Raw genomic sequence first — 19,925 nt, forward strand, 5'->3', positions numbered from 1 at the left:
ATTTCTTTAAAAAAATCTATACTTTTCAAATAAAATACTGGCTTCTACAAAAATTCAAGTTTTACAAGACGTCGTTTACGGGGTATTTTATAATAAGATTATAAGTCTCTTTATAAGAAGATTAATTTTATAAAAAAAATCTGCAACATATATAATAAATAAAATTATATTAAAAAATATTTTCTTAAATAAATAAATACACATATATTGAAAAATGGAAAATAAAATCTGATTATTTGAAATATCGGAGAGTTTAGATATTATTATTTTATAATTTAGATATAAAGTATGCACGCAACGTTTATGTATTTATATTGATATACAAATGTTTCTGCTTTTTATTTTCCCGCAATGTTGCCTAGTGAAGGATTAAGTCGCGGGAGGAGAGGCGAGCCTCAAACAATCTTCGGGAAGAAACGTGCAAAAAGCACATGGTGATGATCGCGATTACGCGCGCTGTCACCTCTAGCACACGGCTAAAATATACTCTTTAGCATCTCCCGAGCCCCGCGGATGTGTTCGCGGCTAAAATTATGCGCTCGTTTACTTCGCACCCTGGGTATCATGCAAGCAGTTAGGATACCGCGAGCCACGGCCGGGTGGTAAAATTACATTTCCAATTCATGAAATGTCAGTTACATAGGGATGGGAAGGTGACGTCACGCCGGTCTCTCGTCTGAAAAGAGCACTCGCGCTCGAATGCGCTCTTTTCCTATTCGCATACATGTGCTTAAATACATGCGTGCATTTTATAGTAAGAAAAATCCAATCGAATGACGAGATCGAAAAATTGCGAGCGATCGATTCTTTATTTTGTGGCGATAAAATAAATGATTAATGTTAATAAGACAAACAACACTGCGCGATTTGTTTTCTATAAGCAAAAATAACAATATATCTATAACAAAAATTTGAAGATAATGAAAATGTGTTTATCTTTTTGAAAGTTATTTATTATTATTATTATTATTTATTTATTATTATTATTTATCTTTTGATTTGTACATCAAAAAATAACAACTTTGTGTATGTAATATAATCAAATCTTTTATCGAAAGGAAAAGTTGATACAAAGTATCGATAAAGTGTAACGGATTTTCTTGCGTTTTATCTTTTGTACATGAATATTACAGTTAATAGTCTTTAAGTATATGCATGGGAAGAGGCTTTTTATCTAGATAACTACTTCAAGTAATATCGATACCTTTCGTTTGAAAATAAATTATTGCTTCGTATTTTGCGTAAACGCACTCACCTCGATCGGATATTATTCCGCGCAGAAAAAAATAGGGGAGCTGACCCTCTGTTTTATAATTTCCATTGCTATTGATATGAACTCGATTCGCGTAATCAACATCTAGATTTAAAGCAGGATAAGATTATTGAACGTAAAGATGGGATTATGGAGGGAAAATCGCCGTCTATAAAAACTCGTAGATGGAGATAACGTTGAACGACCTCTCTTTTTCTCGTAAAAAATCTCTTTAATAAGAAATATACGAGTGTTTTTTGTGACTTTAAGACTGAAGATCTGATTGTATATCTTAGTGCTCTATATCTTTTACACAAGCCGTGTATTTCATGTATCGAATATGCGTTATATCGGAGTAATAATTCATGCACCATTTCTAAAGGGGGCATGAAAAATATGTAGGAAGAGACGTACGATTTATAAAACGAATAGGACAAATGTATGTTCGATTGTCATTTGACTATCTTCCCGAGAAATTTTATCTGAGTAAGGAGATGGTAATCATGGGATCATCCAAGCCAATCAGCGCCAATTTGTCAGCGCGCTACGAGATTAAGTCCCCCGTAAGAGGACATAGTGTCAACCGTCAGTTTACTGAGAAACGTCGGGGAAGCTTGCGAACCCGTTGTAATCCGTAATACAAACAAATCCTCTGCGATGTCCAACGAACGTCCGGTAAACACCGAGGGTATACGCGATGGCGACGTGATTCCTACCTACCTACCTACGTCTGACCGATTCCTCGCTTCCCACACGCTTTTATATGCATGTGGTAGGTGTCCGCGTATGCCATAATCACTGCTGCCCAGGTTAATTATAACTCCGTGTAATTGCCTGCGAGGAAAATCCTCCGCAAACACATGCGTTTGCCGTTTCCAACCGCATCGGGAAGCCGCGTCGGCGCGAATCACCGTCTGATTAGGACTTGCGGACTATATCGAGAAGCCGCGCGAGAATTGTTCGACCTAGGGATTATGGAACATCTCTCCTGCGATTATCTCGCGATTAAATGCTACGACAAATTATATGGAAATTGTCTCTTTCCTTCTTTTTACTACGTCAAACTCGCGTGAAATTTTCCATATATATAATATATTATTAATTATAATTAATATTATTATATGTTATTATTATTTTATTATAATATTATTGTAATATTATAATTTTATTATAATATTATAATTATATATCATCATTAAATATATTTTACATATATTATACAGAGAAATCTATTGATAAAAATATATAAATTGAGATATGCCTCTTCTTTCAAACGTATTATTATGCGTTTTTATGCGTTAATTTTAATGAAAGTAAAAAAAAAATCGATACATTCTTATTAATGAAATGATTCTTTTAAGTGAAGATATAAAATGTATAATATATATTTCTTTTATACAAAATTATAACTATTCTATAAAGGAATTATTTAATATAATATTCAATTAATTTATTTCACAATTGTTGCCTATTTACTATAATCAAGCGTGTCTATTTATTATAACCAAACATTTATTTATCTACAATAAATTATTTATTACAATTAACTTTCAAAAATTTAATAAATTATTTTTATATTATTATTCATATCTATCTGTCCATTTTATGTGACCTATATATATATGATATCTACCTCTATATGATTCTATAGAAATAATGTATCAAAAATATATATTCTTTTAATAAAGATATACACAACATTAAAATTAAATATTAAAATTTATCTATGATTTATCTTCATATGTATGTGCGTATATTTGTATATATTTCTTCAAATTTATATATATAGTCGCGTTATATATGTGTGTACACGCGCACGTGGAATGACGCGGCGTAATTGAATTTTTCAAAAAAGTGAAACGCATTTAGGAAAAGTCGATTACATGCTATGCGCTGCCTGGTGATGTTATCGTAAGAGTAGTTTTGACGGCGAAAAGTGAGGAGAGAATAAACGGTGTGGCGGAAATTTGCGAATATGTATATCGAATTTTCGCGCGATGGGTTTTTAGGATATATTTCTCGATAAAACGTTTTTCATCATGAGAGAGCACGACGAGGTTCGGTATATTTCGCTTGTCAGTATGTTCCGAGAAATTTTAAGGATATTTATATTCTTTCACGAGATGTATGCATGCAGGATAGTTCGGGAAGTGCAATACAATCGAAAAAAGGATGATTTGTGGCACAAAAATAAATAAAAAAATATGTCTTTTTTTTGTACAAGACTTTGTTTTCGAGAAAATTAATCATACATTTGAGATTTTTTAAATTTGATTCACACACTCTCTTAAAATGGAATCAGTGTATTGTCATTAACTGTGTTTTTAATTATAAGTATAGCATTAAAAATAAATATGTTAAAGCACGATTATAATTAATTGAGAGAGACTGATTTTATTCATTTAATACAAGTTTAATATATTATTAATATATAATATATTTAATATATAATATATAATATAATTTATAATTAATATATAATATATAATTAATATATAATATATAATAATATATTAAACTTGTATTAAATGAATAAAATATAATATAGTATTATTAATAATATAGTTTAATATATTATTAATAATATAATATTAATATATTATTTTTGTAAAATAACATATTAATAATATATTATTTTTATAAAATAATATATTAATAATAAAATAAAACTGAGTTTAAACAACAATCATTTGTTGCAGGAATTACATATTTTGACAAATAGAAGGGAATTGCCAAAGAGTAATTCTATGTGACTTTTTCCATGTGATAATTCTATATGACTTTTTTAATATGATTTATTCAATATAAATTTTAGATCGAATTTGTCTTCGAAGTATGAAAAAGATCAGAGTATATCAATTTTGAATGATTATTTAAAACTATGTGTGTGTAAATCTATAAATATTAAAGGACATTATGTTTACATCGATATATCATTTTTATAAATCGTCAAAGATAATTCTTTTAAAATTTATTAAATGATATAAAGTGTAAAAAAATTAATGAAACACATATAATGCGCCTGCTGTAATATTGCAATGACATAAAATATAGAAAACACTGTCGCGGAAGCAATGACGAATCATACGAATTGCAAATAAAAGTCCTGACAATTGTAACGAAAAATACATGAGTTTTGAATCCGTCTTCGTCGCGCACCGTTGTCCTCGATTCTTTGCAGAGTTATTGACGCTCGTAAAAATTACGGTCATACCGCGTTCGATTTATGAATGGTCATTCGCGCGCGAAGGTGGGGGAAAGTGGGGTAGGTCGCGGTTACTACGCGCGTATACACAGCTGATTCGCTCAGTCGTATAAGTCTCTCAATCGCGTCATGTGATTCACTCACCTGTCTACGAAAAGCGGTCGTGTGCTTCCGTCCGTAGATCGCCGATATTTCCAGTATGAAGAGTCGCAACAAGTGAAGACAATCGTATGTGAAAATGCTGAGTGATGGTAATTTTTATACTATCGTAAAATATCATTGCACCTATAATATTTTAAATTTTATTTCGCTTAGATTCGTAAACGTATCGAGATGATAGCTATTTATCGAAACAAATATTTTGCGCAGTTTATTCTTTCGAAATCCAAGTGATGGAAAATGAAATTGATAAATTACTGTTTCCCATTATAACATATTTACAGGCGATTAATTATTTCGTATATATTTCTTTTGATTTTATTTGTTGCAAGATGTTAAAAGAATTTATCGCGTGAAAGAGAAGCTAAATATTGTATTGTTATAAGTCGGTATCTATAGTAACTAATTAAATGATTCATTTAATTCGCATTCAATATGTTGAATAGATTCAATTTAAGAGAGTACATTAATTATTTCTTATTTCGATAGAAGCTGTATATGCGATACAACAATTTATCGAAATTAATTTGAAATCGAATATTCGATATGAATTTATATCATAAAGCTTCTCAAATATTTCAGGAACAAGTTAACACTGTGTCTATCACACTGTGTTCGATCTTCGTTTTTCTTTTCTGTTATTGTCAATGATGTATGACCATCTTGTTTTCATTTGTGCGGCGAGACTCGAGTGGGAAGCCGCTCTGTGTGTCAGCAGGTTATCCTCTGAAATTTCAATATATATATATGAACACATTCGCCATCTAAATTGTAATAATTATAAACGTAAAATATAATTGAAATTTCAGAGGATAACCTGCTAACACACAAAGCGGCTTCCCACTCGAGTCTCGCCGCACAAATGAAAACAAGACGGTCATACATACATTGACAATAACAGGAAAGAAAGACGAAGGTCGAACACAGTGTGATAGACACAGTGTTAACTTGTTCCTGAAATATTTGAGACGCTTTATGATATAAATTCATGTCAAATATTCTATTTCAAATTAATTTCGATAAATTGTTGTATCGCATATACAGCTTCTATCGAAATATGAAATAATTAATGTATTCTCTTAAACTGAATCTATTCAACATATTGAATGCGAATTAAATGAATCATTTAATTAGTTACTATAGATACCGATTCATAACAATACAATATTTGGCTTTTCTTTCACGCGATAAATCTTTTAACATCTTACAACAAATAAGATTAACCTCCATTTCGTAGATTTTTTATGATTATTAGCATTGAAAATGAATATTTTTTTTTCTCATCTTCATCTTGTCCATCTGACTTATGATATCATTTATGACATAGTATCCTGATGTCTTATATGAAATCGCGAGTTCAAATCTCTCTGAAATGCGAATGCAGAGATAAAAGTCGAGCAAACTCCAAGTCGATTCCATTGATCGATTCCATCTTCTTTCACTTGGAGCTTAACTCTTGCTCGAAGTTATCGTTGTTATTCCGATTCATTGGCTCGAAATGCATTCATTGCACAAAAGAGGTATACCAGCTCGTTTATTCATCGAGTCTCGGAACTCGGGAGTGCCGTGCAAAGTGTCGCGCGTTCGTTTTTATCGTTCCGTGTAATGAAATGTACGAATTGTATGAAGTTTTGGAGAGTGAGTGCAACATGTGTGAGTCACTGGACACCGACATCTGAAGGAAGACTTAAGAGACGAGCAATCTTGAGGTCAATAGTTTATTATTATATTTGCATATTAATTGTGTATGTGGTATGTTTATTTAAATGATTTAAACAAGAGGGAAATTTTTTTTATATAAAATTTATAATTCTAAATTTTTATACTTAAAAAAAATAATCTTCTCAAAATTTATAAGATTATTTCATTAAATATCTTATTAATACATCGAATTTTATATTCATTGCGTACAATAATAATTTTTTGAAATATTAATTATCTTGTTGTAATTTAGATTTTATATTTTTTACAGATCAACGTAGCTTCAGTGCTGTCAACTCTGCTGTTGTATCGATCGGTGAGTGATAAACTTTTATTATGTGTTAAAGTAACGGATCTATAAAGATTTTATCTCAGATTTTGGATGTTTCTGCATATTGCAATATTATACATAAGCAATATTATACATATTATATTATAAATATGTAACATTTCATTGATCTGTTGCTTAACTCGCAGACAGCGAATGGTGTAACAGCCATATTGTGGACTTCGAATCAATTTGAATTCGTAAAATTTTTTGTACGTATCTCAAAATAAAATTTTAGATTTTACAAATATATATATTTTTAAAAATATTACTAGTGTAAATGATGATTAAAAAAAGAAACATTTTTAAGAGATACAAATAAATAATATTTATTTAACTCTGCATGAAATATTTAGATTATTACGTGAACTTTATAAAACAGTTTTAAAATATGAATCACGAATGACTCGACGTCCGCCCTGTTGAATGTTTGTGAAGTATTAAAATAAATGAATAAAATATTATAGCCCAAATAAATATAATTTTTTTTCGTGATTATCTTTCGCGATTTTTATAACGTGCAATCGCAAAATTTTTATACTTTGCCTGATGATAGGTAATCAGTCGACAATAGAAGGAAATTTTTTCCTCGATTTTTGATTCGGAAAAATCGAGCCGGAATGATTGCCATTAAGAACAACAAAAGATAGATTTAATATTAATTAGAAGATGAATGAAGTTATGTGCAGTAACATAGATAATAGCGTAGACAATACTGACCACAATTCGTAGAAGGTGGATTCTCTCTCTCTCTCTCTCCTCCCCCTCTCCTCCCCTCCCTCTCCCTCCCTCCCTCTCTCTCTCTCTCTCTCTTCGCGGACGGAGAGAATTAGATTTACAATTAACAGGATTTTGCGAAACATGAAAAAAGTGCTCTATTTGTCCAGTAAATTTAGTGTCGCGCTGGGATCTGCGTATGTCCGTAACCACACGCGTTCGATAAAAGTGTAGTGAGGGCTGCTCGTTTCACCTGCACGTCGAGAAAACGCATTGCATCCGCGTGTAACGCGTCCGGTCTGATTTATCGCGGGTCGAGTCGTCCCAGGGCCCATCGAAACCGATGAACCCCTCCGACGTCAGGACGTCGCGCGTCCGAAATCGTCCCGGTTCCCGGCAGAGTGCCTTCCCTAATTTATTGGCTCGAAAGAAGGAAAGGACGAAGGAAGGGACGTAGTCGATCAATCGTAAAAACAATGCGGTCTGAGCGGCTTTCGATGTTTCACGCGTGACAAGTGAAATATTCAACTTGCTCGATAAATAATTATCAGTTAAATCGATAATATTACATCGAGTGCGTAAGTTATTGTCCTAGGGAGACATTCGCAAGGATGTCGCGCCGCTACGTCGACTAAATCTTGAAGATATAGCTATGTACCAAGAGAAAAAGAGAGAGAGAGAGAGAAAAGGGGAGGGCGAGAAGGACAATGGACTGCCACTTTAATGCAGAATCGACGCAATATTTTTCAATAAGGAACCCCAAAAACGCATTAACGGCATTCCCCGTATATATATCATAGCGGTAATGACGCGTTCCACGCCACCCCAAATGTCTGTTGGGCGAGTTCGACGGTGGAAGTCTAACTTGCCAAGTCGAGCAAGCCTTATAAATGCCATCGCGGAACCATAAACCTATGATGCACGAGCGCCACCGACCACCATGGGGTCGAATTCTGCCGACTTTCAAAGTCTGCTCCTCGCTTTTCTCTCTCTTGTATCTCATGAACGCTAACGATCGAAACAAGAAAGATTCAGAATTTAATCTATCTTTTACCGACGCAAAAAGGAGAATCTCATTTATCAAAAAGAGTAATTTACATCCAATTTATTCAGAATTTATACGGTAAATAAATTAAATGCGCTGAAACTTTGCACCTTCGCTGTTGATTCTTGATTTTCCGCAGTTTATCTCATAATAAATCTTTCGATTAATAGAATGTTACAAGAGGAGGAAGAAATTACGAAAGATATAAAAGATTCTCTTGCAAAAATTACACGCTGGGCTAAATAATTTTAATTAGTACAGTTTTATCATTCAAATCTTTTCGAAAACTGCGAAATGAATGATCGCGATTGAAAGATTTTACGAGGAGGATAAAGCGACAAAGCTGTCTGCGCTCTCGGTAAAAGCGTAAAAACCGACTGTAGGGATTCGACGGTATTCGAAAAGCCATCGGTTATTTCCACGGTATTTCGAAGGCACGGCCAAAGTTGTGCAGACGATTATCCGAGTTGGTGTAAAAATATCGATTCGACGGCGAAGCGATCGTTTATTCGGTTAAAGTGTGCACGCGCACACGCAATGCAATGGCGTTGCGTTGCGTTGCGTTGCGTTTACTCCCCCGCAGTTCCGGAGAGCCCCGGTATTCTCGCCATGACTCGGAGCCAGCCGGCTAGCGCGGTTACCGCTTTGACAGTTCGCACAGTTCGAAATCCAATAAAAAGCTAATTGAATCTGTGACGCCACCTGACTTCACTAATGAAATTTCAAAGTACCAATTTCACGTTACACTGTGCTGGCCTACCGAGCGTGCTGCGCCGGCCTGTTCAAGTACTCGATCGTCTCGCGGAAAATCCTAAATTGGAACAAAATGAGCTACCGAAGCTAGAACGGTTTAATTATAATTCGAGGCTAATTTCCGGTTTATCGGACCGGTTTAGCGTACCTTAACACGATATACGACGAGAAGAAGGGACGATCAATTCAATTTATGAAAATGAAGACATTCTTCGTGGAAAATAGAACGTACAAATAAAATTGAAATAATCGATGACGAAGACAAAAATATCCGTCAAAGAAAAAATCGATAATCCATATTTTGTGTAAATAATTGTTTAATTTTTTTTCTAAATATTTGATAAGAAAAAATACATAAGTGGAGGTGCTAAATTTGTGATAAAAATAAAAGCAAAGGCATATCCTCTATATTTTATATAATAAATATTATCAATATATCTTATATAATAAATATCATCAATATAAATCTCTCATTAAAATAAATATTTCTTTTATTTATCATTTTTATTTATCATCTCTCATTGAAATAAATATTTCTTTTATTTATTATTTTTATTTATCATCTCTCATTGAAATAAATATTTCTTTTATTTATCATTTTTATTTATCATCTCTCTCATTGAAATAAATATTTCTTTTATTTATCGATACGTTCTTTGTAAGTAATAATTAATTGTAATCGCGTTTTATATGCAAAACTGCTCTTAATGAAACGCTTAAACTTGGCTCGTCGTATTTAGAGCATTTGCGAGAAAAGAAAAAGAAGAAAACGCATCACGTAGGGCGACTTTAGAAGGCGGAAGTCTTCTGACTAATGTTGCATAAAGCCAGTTGCTCGAAGATGTATCTCCGCCAACGCGACATAATTTTTCGAAACTTTGGCGAATCTCTCGCGCGTTCGCGTCGTTACGTGTTTTCGCCGACTTCTCGCCCACCCTGTATCTCATTCTCCGCGCGTCGCATTCGTTCGTTGCCTTCGCGGGATAAAGGGGGTGAGAGACAAAGGGAGGAACAGGAAAAACTACGGGGCATTTCGTATCGCGGGCACGTGCGGGCCGAGGTTAATTTCGAGAGACGAATGTCACTTCTTAAACTCTCTCTCCATCCAAAAAGAAAGAAAGGAGGAGGGGAAAAAAAAGTTGTTCGAGCATAATTGCGCCCGCATCTCGCGCCGCCGCCGCCGCATAATTTCGGTCCATCCTGGAAATATCGCGACTACATGGTGTTTTCCGGAGAGTCCTGGCAAAGTGGCGCGCAATCTCCCGGCTTTATGTAAGATCGTAAGATTTTTTTCAAGAAAAATTCCCGTCGTCGGGGTATCTCGAGGGAGCAGTCGCGACGGATTTTTTTTCTTTTTTTTTTTGCGCGCCGCGTGGCGAGAGACACGTTTGTATATGTATATGTTGTAAAGGAAAATACGCGACGTGTATTGTTATAATAATGATTGTTATATCGTTCACCCTTTTTAAATCGACTGAAATTACTTTCAATTGATTGAGCTTCACGGATTATGAATCGGAATGCAATTTTCGGTCTCGCGTATTGATGCGATCAAATAATATTAAATAATAAAATTATTTTGCAATGTATCATTTATTAAAAAAATAGACACGAGAAATATAATATTCTATATATTTTAATACATTTTCGAGAAATGAGAAATTTAAATTAATAATACTATGATTATGTCTAATCATTAGAATGAGAGCCAAGGTTGAAGCATTGAGTACGAAATGTTACTTATGGACACCATCATCAATTTACTGAGGATTCGTTGATATAAAATCGCACATTATTACAGTTACGTGTAATTTAAACGGTAATTTATTCTCCACCTTTGTTCTTCACCCATCCATTGTGCAACATTTGCCGCTTACTATTCCTAACGCGTGAATCCTCGTTTCTCTTACGACGACGCTCTCGCATCCTTTGTATTAAACGCCGTGTTCTCTCGCGGGATATTAGATTCTGCCGTAATTGTATTAAAACCAGAACAGAGGAGCCAGAGGAAAGTTGCGGGATGCCGCTGGCCAAAACATTTCCGCCGCCACGATCGGATGATAAATGTAAATGTTCGACCGTGCGTGCCACTTATGCTCAAGATCGTTGCTCCGAAAGTTTTATTTTCATTAAAATTTATTTAATTATTCGTAAACGATTGTTCATCTATATCAAGTTCAGCTATAATCGAAGAATAAATGTTACATTTCTGAACTGAATTTGTGACTGGTGTGTGTGTAAATTTATATATAATATGTTTACAAATTTATCTATTAAATACACACACATCAAATTTTTTAAATAATATAATTAATAATAATAATTTCAAATATATCGAGAAATATGAGAATCACATATGGAAAAATAATAACAGTTCAATTGTGATTATATTTACGTTTATCGTCGAGCATTAATGTTTTTTTTTTCATTGAAATTTCTTCATATCAGCAATATTTTCAATTAAAATATATTAGAAACTAATATTATAAATATTCAAATCTAAAATATGAGTTAGTTTATTGATGAGATAGTTTATTTATTAATTTTATTATAAAATATTCGTGTAAACTTTTAATTATGATTAAAATTGATAGGCTAGTTTTAGAGTTTTATAAATTTTTTTTATATTATGATAAGAAGAAGAATATTTCTGAAAAAATAAACAAAACAGTAAGGAAAATTCTCTCTTACTTAATCGTGATGCACGTGTGTTTTAAAAAACAATATTCTTATGATAAATAATACTTTTATAATAAATAAACGGTATTAAAATTTAGCGTAAAATTAAATAACACTAAAGAAATGACGCGTATTTTTAATTCAACACTTTTATAGTAACATTATTGATGCGTATTATTTATTCTTAACATTTCGAGATTAATGTCGTTGAGGGCTTGCGGTTGCATCAAACGTTCGCCTAACTTACTGCGTAACGATGCCCGAGACATGCTAAGGGATCCATTTGTCGCGAGTCTCGGCGCGACGTTGCGAGCGTGGAGGATGTCAAATGGCGCCCCTTCAACATCGCGGATCGTCTAAATCACCGGTAAATGAAATTAATTTATCCCGGGCCAATCTGTCGCGTCGGCGTTACGCTCGTCGGCCCCAGGGCCGTATATGCGCGTACGCGATGCGTGCGACAGATAATATATTTGGCGCCCCTCGCCCGCACCGAGGGACCTGTGGACCGCGTGACACCATAATCTGCCAGCATTCATGGGGGAAGTTCATCCAGCGAGACTCTTGGATAAAGGGGCGCCGTCGTTTTCCGCGACTCGGGGATTTGATCACGCGGCCCGCCAAATCGACGTTGAATTTGAAAAAAAAAACGACCGACCTTTCGACTTTTCTCTCATCTAATTTGCTTATCGGTTGGATGAAAAATGACGAAAGGAAAGAAAAAGTGTCACAGCCATTCAAGTAGAGGCGATTCCAGAATCCTTGCAATTTTCTGGGTGAAATTAAAACGCGACGTTAAAAATCACTTGCAGTTTTTCCGAAAATTGCGGGGGTTGGGGGAGGATTAGGAGGGCACGAGAAAACGAGAATTTGATAGCGAATGCGACTCGATGCGAGGGAGTCCCATACATACGACTGGAATGGAAAGGAAAACGGATGAACGGTGATAACCATCGATGAATTTAGCGCGCGAGGGACAAAAACTGGCGACGAGCCGTGAAGCGGAACCGAGAGGACGCGGTTGCGAGAGGGACGCGTAATGAAAATTTCGCTCTGCCGCCCACGATTTGCATGTTTATAAGCAAACGGCGAGCCATTTTTTTTTCGCCGCGTATTTTTTGCAAAATACGCTCCCTCCCGCGCTCGCGTCTCGCGAATAACCAATTTTGCACGCCGGAATATCCCGCAACGCTTTAATCAATCGGAATAGGCACTCGGACAGAGTCGTTTGTTTTTTATATTTCTCGGATTGAACTTTCAAACACTTTCTGCTCTCTCGCAAAGTCCACAGCTCTTGCACGTCGACCAAATAAAACGATGCGTACGCAAACGAGTTCCTATATTATTCCAAAGATTTTTTCTAAAATTCGCCGAATATGTTCCTTATAAAGTTATTTGTTGCTAAAGATTTTATTAAATTACAAATTATTACATTGTAATCATTTTTTAAAAATGTGTTATTTTTTTACCAATTAAAATATTCGATTATTTTAATATATCTCATTGTCTTATATTGTTTCAATTATTATCAATTTCTATTAATCATCAAAATTTTACAACGCGATTGAGCCTGATTTTGTCTATATTCTATTTAAATGTATTTAATGTATTCTTTTCTGTAACTAAGAACAATATTTTGAAGTTTAATAATAAATTAGCAGGTGAGATAACTTTTATTTCAATGAGAAATAGTTTTAGCATTATTTACGAATATTATTAGATATTATTATATTATTAGATCTATACAATTAGATGACATCAAGAATTTATTTGAAACTATTTTTTAAAAGATACACCGATTTCCACTGTGCATGTTGCGTGAGGCGAAGAATAGTCGATCCAAGTGACGCAATCGTCGATGAAATCGATGAAATAGCTGCGGCATAAAAAAACGCTCGTTTCAACGTGCGGCCGCGATCGTTTCTACGGCGTATCGGCCGCATTTTAGCGGTTCCGAGGTAAACATCGAGCTAAGCGATTTAATGGCCGTCATTTACATCGTCGGTCGAGAGCTGAGTAATTAAAGCCATCCAAATCCGTTTTATACCGGCGGTTCTATTGAATGACCCGCAGTGGGGTTTGAGGCAAAGAGTGTTTGAGTTTATAGGCGGGGATCGTGAAGGGATTAGTAAACCGAATCCTTTTAAGGATCTTCACCATTATCTGTGGAGGATATCGCCTGTCTCTTCTGACCGATCGCTTACGAGTACGTTAAAGTGTCGACTCTTTTCACCGCAAATACGAGAATATTTACGTATATCTGGCTTACAGAATGATTATGGATGAAGCGCCTTAATGTCTGAAAGGAATTATACCTTTTAGAATATCCTTTTTCTTATGCAATCAGTTTGGGGTAAAATGAAAATTTTTTAAAAATTTATTTCTCATATCTATTTGTTTGTGAAATGTATTAGATACATTCAAAAGGTAGAATAAGATTCCATAAATGTTTCAGACTATATTTCATTTGAACGTATCTAATATATCCTTTTCCAAGAATTTTAATGTTTAATGATTTTAAGAATAAATGAAATAAAATTTATTTCAATGCAAGATATGTTTTTATTTTGAATATTAAATTTTTTCATATCATTTTCAATTTTTTCAATCATATTATTTGATATTAATTGTGTGTGATAAATTATTTTCTGACACTAATTATTTCCGAATTATTTTCTGATTAGATGACATCAAGGATTTATTTAGCAAACTTTTATTTTTCATTACTTGGTATCTCATATTTTCCTAATGTATCAATAAGTCTTTCCAATCACCATGGATCCTGAAGAATAGTCTCGCATTTCTTGATTAAGAGGATATCCAGTCTCTAGTCGGAGGGTCTAAGGGTGTTAATGGACAAATACATAATATCTCTTTCTCGGAATTCTTCGATACAAGGGAGAGGCAGCGGGAAAAAGTTTTCTGCTCTTCCCGAGCCCAGGGGGCTTCTGGGGTTAACGCAAAGTGGAAGCGGCTCGAGTACGGTTTAGGAAGAGAAGATAGGACCGTGTTGCTTATCTCGTGGGTCATGAATAAAAACACAATGGATTCGCCGCTCGGGCAAGTGTTTCCGAATGGAACTGCGCAAGTAATTAAAAGTTCACACCATTACCGCGTGGCTAATGATGCCAAGATTGTATTATTAAGCCGGTTCTCCCCGCACAAGCTCTCGCGACCCACCCGGTATAACCCTCACCCCCGTTTGATTCGAGATCTCGTTGCTCCCGCGCAAGTTGAAAATTCATTCGGTACTTTTTTACAGCGGTAGTAATTCAGTAGATACGCGAGATCAGATACGGATAAGCTTTTCAATTAGCGAGTTCCGTCACTTTGTGCTGGATGTAAAACCAAGTGTTATGTAAAACCAAGTGCTCGTGATAAAACGCGAATTGTACCCTTTATCGATCGAATATAAATCAAATAAAAATTTCAGATTAACGATTCCTTATTTCAAGCCACTTTTGTCCGCGCAATTAATAAAGAAAGTATGCGTAATCGATGCAGGTAGAGTTAGATCTCTGTTTTCATCACTCAAATTATTTAATAAGTGTATCGATGATGAAATATATTAACACGTCGGTGTAAATGGTGGAAAGAGAACCTCATTAGTATTAAGAATAAACTCGTCATTCTCGTCGGAGGCTGCGTGGACGGATATTGATAAATTAAAATTTAATTAAACTTTAAGAACTCGGATAAAAAGACGAGCCATCCATCGCGCAAGTCTCTCTCTCTCTCTTTCTCTCTCTTTTCGAGCGACTTTCTCACGCGGCCGAAGATTATGAAAATTAGTTATCCGACGAGACGAGCGACGAAAATGACGCCTTACGTTAAAAGCGGGAACGACTGACATTGACGACGAAAACGAGGCGAATGTCCGGCATCCGCGAGGCTGCTGTACTTAAAAAGGGGAGGATTCACGTTTAGCCGCGGGCGGGGGCGGGGGAGTCCCCTCGTCGCTTCTTAAAACAGCAAATTATTTTCCCAATTTACGAGAACGCTCACGCGCGAAAAGACGCGGACGGGGGAAAGTTACCAAGGAAGAAAGGAAGGCGGAAGAATGCGCTGAAGGATAACGAAAGAAGGCGCGCTCTTCTCGCTAGGCATTTCGCGGTAAGAGGGCCGATTATAACGAGTGCATTAAAACTCGCAAGTCCGGATCCATCGTCGTCGTCGGTCCCCGTCATCAACTTTTAATAGAATCTTTCTTCCGCCTCTCGCGGACAATTGAACTGCAATGGCGGCCCGGAGGACGGAGGACGAGGGATGGGAGAAGAGACAAGAGGAGGATGGAAGAAAAGGGACGGATCGCGCGAGCGGGAAATATATATCTTATGTATATTATATATAGTTGAGACATATGTTAACTCGCGCATTTTTTTTCCGAAAACGAGAGACAGAGGCTGAAGAGTATTATGCGCAAAAATAGCCATTGTTTGCCGGGAGAATAGGCCTCGGACAGAGTCGTTTATTTTTTATATTTCTCGGATTAAACTTTCAAACACTTTCTGCTCTTTCGCACAGTCCACAGCTCTTGCACGTCGACCAAATAAAACGATGCGTACGCAAACGAGTTCCTATGTTATTCCAAAGATTTTTTCTAAAATTCGCCGAATATATTCCTTATAAAGTTATTTGTTGGTAAAGATTTTAATAAATTGCAAATTATTACATTGGAATAATTTTTTTAAATGTGTTATTTTTCTTACCAATTAAAATATTCGATTATTTTAATATATCTCATCGTCTTATATTGTTTCAATTATTATCAATTTCTATTAATCATCAAAATTTTACAACGCGATTGAGCCTGATTTTGTCTACATACTATTTAAATGTACTTAATGTATCCTTTTCTTGTCTACATACTATTTAATGTACTTAATGTATCCTTTTCTGTAACTAAAAACGATATTTTGAAGTTTAATAGCGAGAGGGAAATATTTATCTTATGTATAATATATGTAGTTGAGACATATGTTAACTCGCGCATTTTCTTTTTTCCGCGCGAGAACGAGAGGCTGGAGAGGAGTATTATTATGCGCAAAAATGGCCATTGTTTGCCGGGAGAGAAGGCGTTTAGAAAAAATTCGCCGTAATGGGTATCCGTCGACGAAAGATGCGGTTCCGTGTGCCTCTCGAGTCATGTAATTGAATGGATTGTGGACAAGCCTCGCATTGTGGGGCGGCGGCGCCATTGTTCGCGACGGAGAAGTCGAAGCGAAATCGAATAACGATGTCGGGGCATCGTGATTTTTCGGTAACGGTCTTTTTAACGTAATTGTCCGATTTCGACGAGGAAAAGCCGATATAACCTTTCGTTAGCTCTCTTCGCAAATAAGTTTTCTCATTGAATGCGTCGATCTCCCCGCTCAACTTTCGCGAACGCTCGATCGACGCTCGAAAATAAAAGTTTCCATTCCGAAGTTAAAGCTACTTCGGCAATGTAACTTGTACAATGGCCCAAGTTTATTTTGGTAATTATAATTAAACATTCATTCAGCTTATTTAATTCCTTCCCTACGAGTTATCTCGATAATACTGCGATTGCAAACGCGACTGTACTTTTGTATTGATTTTGCGATCGCAGAGATATCAACTCTTTTCTTCCCCGATAGAACGACAATGTTAATGTTACAGCGGACGGTCACGAAAATTCTTCTAGCCCCGTGGAAAATCGATTTCAATCATTATCGAGAATGAAAAGGTTAATGCACGTCAGGTAATTCAATCGATGGTAACATACAATCGTAAAGCCACGGACAAACTTCGCGATTTGTAATTTGCAAGGATAATTAGTCTTCCCGAGACTGTGTCTGTTACAGTATAACCAGAAAGTCGTCGTAAGGCTTTCTTTCGAAAGATACTTATTAATGGAAATAGATCGTCTTTCAGAACCGACTGGCGTTTGTTGCGTTGAAAAGAAGTAGATCGCGACGATGAAGGGAAACGATATCGGACCGTAATCAATGCGAAGTCTTACTATCGGAGATCCATTCTAATTTTAACGAGACACTCTCGGCCTCTCGTCGGACGATCTCATCCGACGAATTACGGAAGTAAGCGTCTCGAAGAAACCAATAACTTGTGCGATGGCAAACGACTGCGAAAGACGATAGTATTCTCCGGCCTAGACCTCTCTTCCTCTTCCTTCTTTCTATCTCACCTACTTGTATTCACTTCTTCCGCCCTCTTTCACTCGCTCTCTTTCTCTTTCTCTCTCTCTTTTCACTGCTGCGCGAAGAATCGAACTGCCTCATTACGTTAATTTCCCCGGAGATGCCTGCATTTTTCTGATTCCTTTCGTTTCTCTCATCGCGCGCTGCTGCTCTACTTTTTCCCGATGCGCCGACGAGAATCCGAGGGAGAGATTTTTATATCGGGATGTAGAGAATCGAGAATGAAACCATTTATGGCGGTTCGAAGACCCGTAGGAGGCAAGGGTCGCGGCTGTCTTTACCCGAGGGAACGTTAGGACGAAGAACCGCCGGCGGGGGTTTCGAGAGCGGAGATGTGCTCCGGAAGAAATCGAGAAAGAGTCAGGAGGAGCGACGGCCGGATAGTAAAAATGAGAGACACGAGAATCCCTTAAAACGTCGTAACAACGTGCTATCGCTACGACCGACGTAGACGAGGATTAAAGTTGCGAATCCAATCGATTTCGAGTTTTTCTTCACATACGAACGAAATAAACACGTATAAAGAGAGTTTAAAAAAGAATATAGAAAATTTTCACAAATTAATAATGTAATAATTAGATAATGCTAAATGTGTAATATAATTATAGCATATTAATTCTCCTCTCTCTCTCTCTCTCTATTTATCTTTCTCCCTTTTTTTTCCTGCTGATATTAATATTTACCATAAATATTTATTTTATATTTTATATAATAATATATTTGAAAATTTACAATATAATAATAATAATAATAATGGGTATAATTATAAAAATAAAATATTTATTTGTATACGTACGCTGTTAATCTTGAATATGTTGCATGGGTTAAAAAAAGGTAAAAAATAGAAAACAAGCAATACATGTAAATTATTGAAATTAAAATAAAAAAAGACGATCTAAAGTAAATGCATATAATATAAATAATATAACATAAATATATATATTTACTAATATATACATAATAAATGTAGGAAATATAAAATATTATTTCTCATTAATATCAAATAAGAAATATTATAATAAAAATATAATATAAATATGTTATTTAGAGTGAATTTATATATATCAATGTGCGTGATGTATATGTATGTATATATATATTTGTGATATCTTTTTGGAGATTATTCCTTTTAGAAAAAATTTTTATGCTCTTTCCAGCTTTTTTAAAATTATATGTAAAATGATTTAGTTGTATAAAAATTCCTAATATGTATCAATATACATAATGTAAAATGTTATTATAGGTTACTTTAATATTATAAAAAAATTTAGCGATTTTATTAAATTTTATTTTCATTATTTAATATAGTTTAACAAAGAGAGAGAGAGAGAAGGAAAGAGAGAAATAATATAGGTGCGAATTCTACGAGCGGAGATACAAATTCTTTTTAAGAGATGCAGGAAAATCGCTACCAAATATCCCAGAATCGCCGAGGGTTCTCTATTTTCGAGTCTGAGTGCTTGAGAAATATTCTGGGCTATCTTACTTCGACGGTTAATTAATGCAGCTACATTAAGAAGGAAAGAGAGGTGGCGCACCCCGAAGAGAGAACTCGCCTCCGCCCTCCCGTTCCGAACTTGCTCTCGGTAAGTCTCTTGTATGCCGGTGCAAGGAACCCTCGGGCTATGTTATTGTGCTCAAACTGTCTAAATGCGGGGGTTAATTGGAAGCTCCCGCGTATAGTTACCCGGCAACCCTTGCGATCCGTTCGGACCACTGCGCGCCGAAGCCGCCCGTTGCTTGCCGCTGCTGTCGCTGCTTCACCGGGTCGCGTTGCGACTTCGTTTTCTTGCCTCGTTGCTCGGGCGTGCAATAGCGTGTATACTAGCGAGCCAACTACGTACATAGTACCTTAATACCGGCATATTCGAATATCTGCGCTCCCGTAATGCAAGGGAATACGAGGT

The 19,925-nt window shown here is 35.5% G+C and overlaps 1 long non-coding RNA gene across 1 annotated transcript in view; it reads left to right on the plus strand.

Annotated features, from left to right (window-relative positions):
- Positions 1–6,077: 6,077 nt before the first annotated feature.
- Positions 6,078–19,925, plus strand: part of LOC145971143 (uncharacterized) — a 62,269-nt gene continuing 48,421 nt past the window's right edge. Inside the window, exons 1-2 of the long non-coding RNA XR_014438778.1 lie at positions 6,078–6,325; positions 6,589–6,633. This is a non-coding gene — a long non-coding RNA (uncharacterized LOC145971143). The remainder of the gene's footprint in view (positions 6,326–6,588; positions 6,634–19,925) is intronic.

This window comes from Camponotus vicinus, unplaced genomic scaffold (genome assembly GCF_025532165.1).
Source record: "Camponotus vicinus isolate PSW18456_S1 unplaced genomic scaffold, iyCamVici1.0 SCAF_4, whole genome shotgun sequence".
NCBI lineage: Eukaryota > Metazoa > Arthropoda > Insecta > Hymenoptera > Formicidae > Camponotus > Camponotus vicinus.